The sequence below is a fragment of the Gigantopelta aegis genome, unplaced genomic scaffold (assembly GCF_016097555.1).
Source record: "Gigantopelta aegis isolate Gae_Host unplaced genomic scaffold, Gae_host_genome ctg8233_pilon_pilon, whole genome shotgun sequence".
NCBI classification, from domain to species: domain Eukaryota; kingdom Metazoa; phylum Mollusca; class Gastropoda; order Neomphalida; family Peltospiridae; genus Gigantopelta; species Gigantopelta aegis.
This window is the reverse complement of record NW_024536389.1, coordinates 1,176-4,821: the sequence shown is the minus strand read 5'-3', so window position 1 is coordinate 4,821 and position 3,646 is coordinate 1,176. Positions and strand designations below refer to the sequence as shown.

General features: G+C 36.2%; 1 pseudogene; it reads right to left on the bottom strand.

Moving 5' to 3' along the window:
* Window positions 1-449: 449 nt before the first annotated feature.
* On the bottom strand, window positions 450-2,740 carry LOC121366995 (annotated as a pseudogene).
* Between the last annotated feature and the right edge of the window lie 906 nt (window positions 2,741-3,646).

Sequence of the window (3,646 nt, the reverse complement as noted above, 5' to 3'; positions counted from 1 at the left end):
CACTTAGATGAAACCTTGAACATTTAAATGGACACCAAAAAAGTCTCTTTGATCTTTCTTTTTAACAACAGCATGTGCTCTGTCTTGTCTCTCCTCAAAAGTGTCTTCAAACCGACCAAACCATCCACAATATACATACACACACGTACATTTTATTCTCTCCATCCACCCACGGACAATCCACAGAGGTATACTTTCATCTTTACTTCAAGGTAGGAAGTTGCCTTTCAGGTAACGAACTCACAAATGCTTTTACCTCAAGGTAGGTTAATAAAGACATGTATGGCAGAAGAAGAATACAGCTGTAATAGCATAAATCCACCATAAATGTAATTGGTCTTTTAAAAAACACATACACAAAGTAAAAGTTGATTACAATAACAGATACTGCTAAGAACCACATCACTAGCTTCATGAATATGCCATTTTGAAATGATTTCATAATCAACCAGGAATTTGTTAAGTGTAATATTGGTAGCAATGCAAATGGTAGCTGTAAAGATTGGGACCAACATTTAAAATGTCATTCATACTAGTGAGGTTATACAATATTGGCAAATATTGCTACCATTAGAGTCGGGAGAATGGCTATAGAACGAGTAAATAGAACTCGTTTTCCATCGACTCCAATGTATGTTCAGGAACCCTTCCATGACAAATTGACCAGCATAGGTTCCTGCAGTCATCGTAGACTGCACTTTGAACCTGCAGCCAAAATACCAATTGCCCAAATATATTTAGCAGCACTTTCAAAAGGAGCAACCTAGATATACCCCTCCTTTATAAATGTCAATAGGTAATGATCCATTGGGACTATGCTATCAATAGTATTATTATCATAAGTGTCTCGTAACTCAGGACACGAGTCAAGAATATAGTCTGCATCAACACCAAGAAAGCAGCTGCAAAAACACTTACTACAAATAAATTAATAATGAGGAGACAAAATAATGCAATGGCAGATTCAATGAAAAAATACATATTGGCTTCTTTGATTTTTGGTGGACTATCTGTCTTGACATCTCTCGACTTGACTAAAGCAGAGTGCAGATAAATGTTATGAGGCATTATAATAGCACCCCACTATTCCAACGGCTATTGTAGCTTGTCCAGACGGGAATCGTGGGATAAATAATCCTTTCAATAATTCTAACATAATCAATTTTAGCTCGAAAGAACTCATCATATCGACAAAAGTACCTGCCATGACTGTTATGAGAAACCGAAAAAATAATTCTAATTTTCGTAAACCATATTTGTCCACTAAATAAAAAGAAGAATGTGTCACAGATTGTTATCAGGACACCTGCCCATAAAAGTATAATATGTTTTAGTGAAAGGAGATAAAAAGCAATGGCTTTCTATAACTTCCTGCATATCGCTACCTATGATTGCTATCTCTATCATAACCACAAAACAATGCGAGGGAAAAACGAGGCAATTTCTCCTGACATTAAGCCAAATTCTTTCCACTCACCACACACCAAAACGAGCTGACAGTCGTTGAAGTAAGAGACCCAAAAATGTTGACACCATCAGTAGCCATAGCAAACTTGTATCCTGCTACGGCACCTGATTGTAAGTCAGATTGGATGTTTCCTGGATCTAAATATGCAATGCTCATAAGAAAATCCTGGCCCAGAGAAAAGCCCATAATTTTCTGAAACTGAACCCACCACAATATCTAAAAGCCATCTTTGTCTGGAATGGTGACTTTCTTTTCGAAATAAGTACTTTTTCGTTCATTGTTATCGTGATTCATTTTCTTCTATAGAGACGGAGTTCAGTATTCAGAGAGCTCGTTATCTCTTCTCCTGCCATGTTTCTTTCGCTTTTAGGGGAAAACACTACGCAGGAAGTCTATTCACGAAGTGGTAGTAGTGTACTTGTTCTAGTGCCAAATTAGTTCACTCTTTGATGTTTTATATTTACAATATTTACCGCATAATTATGTCAAACGTGAAAGTTCACTACTTTCGTCAGGTGTAGGTATTCGCCTACCACAGTAACCACAACAAAGGTTAGAATAATAAGTTTATATATATCGATGAGTTGATTTCATAATCAAAAAGGAAAACACTGTTCTAGACACTTTATACCCCCGTCTTCCACTCATATAAATAGTTTTACAATTGCTTTTTGAACACGTGGTTTTATAGTAAAATAATTATTGATTCCGCATTGTTTACTAAATCATTAAACAATCCACCACAAATCAATATATAGCTTAAGTCAAAAAACCAATAAACCTAACTAATTATTAATATACATTGTTTCAGTCAACTTTCCCCTGTTTTAGGTCGTGGTGGGAAAAAAAAACAAAGTGTGTCCTTCGAGACAAAATCGTCAACACTTTCCAAATAAGATGGAAGCCAGTATATACCACATAATGACCAACAACAAGAAATAAAATCCACATGAAGACTCTAATAATAATATGCTGACTTGATGTAAATCCAACATAGACATTAAAAAAATAGGCAAATTAGATTGGTGATATAATAAATTGGTTTCAGGACAATAAATTCCTGTTCTTCTTGTGTCTCTTGATTATCTCGTTCCTCTCCCTCTGTCTAGCTGGCTGTTCATGTTCTGCTTTCGCATTTTTTGATATTCATTATGATATGCTGGATTAATGATGATAAGAAGTTGTCGCCAAATTCATTGTCTGCAAACATAATCTCATCAATGTGTTAGTATTAGGACCACCTGAAATTGTATTAACAAGTACGGCCGCCATCTTAGACTCTATGAAACAAATAAACAACGCATTGTCGGACTAAAAACTAACGATGTGTCGCTAGGGACAACCATCCTGTAGACATGCCCCATTATGATCGCAGTTCAGCCACCAACCAAATGATAATTCTCACTGTGATCATAAGGTATGTCCATAAGTGTATGGTTGGCATTGAATTTAATCAGCTTCGACTAGCTCAGTGAAACGATACAAATCGAAAATAGGAACATAATGTCTTTTTTTTCAGTAAAGACAGCATTGTCTAGTTGCAACAAATAAATGCATCACGCTATGCATCTGCAACAGAACTTCCAAGAATAGCATTAACAACCAACCAAAGGACTCTACCATGAAGATTGTACTGTCGAGGAAACCCGGTTGTGTTATAGATTGATGTGGGATCTTTGTCAACAAGTCCATAAGTGTACTTGTCTTGTAATGTTTAGGTAAAATAATGTCTTTGTCTTTAATAATTCTTGAAGTGGTTGGATGAGGATATTGGGTTCATAGCCTTCCATTAAAATAGTGAGTGATGTTGAGATGAATGTGATAATGTTGAATATGGAATTGTGATGGTTGTGTTCTCACTGGTCCCCTCAGGAAAGTGGTCAAGAATCAGATTGTTGTCGAGTGATAATAAAATAACACGAAAATCTAGTAAATGTGACATGTGCTTTCTATTTCTTTGGTTAGTTCTCTAGCGGTGTTGGTGTAAGCATGGATCAATGGTATCCATTGGTATGAGATCTGTTATAATGATATAACCTTCTTCTCATAAATCTTGTCTTCCTCCTTTCCCAGGACCTCTTGTATCAGCTGATGATGCTGTAGTTGGAGAAGATGGTGAAGATGAGGATATGACAGTTGAAGAGGATGAGGAGGAAAGATGGAGCAGATGAAGATGAT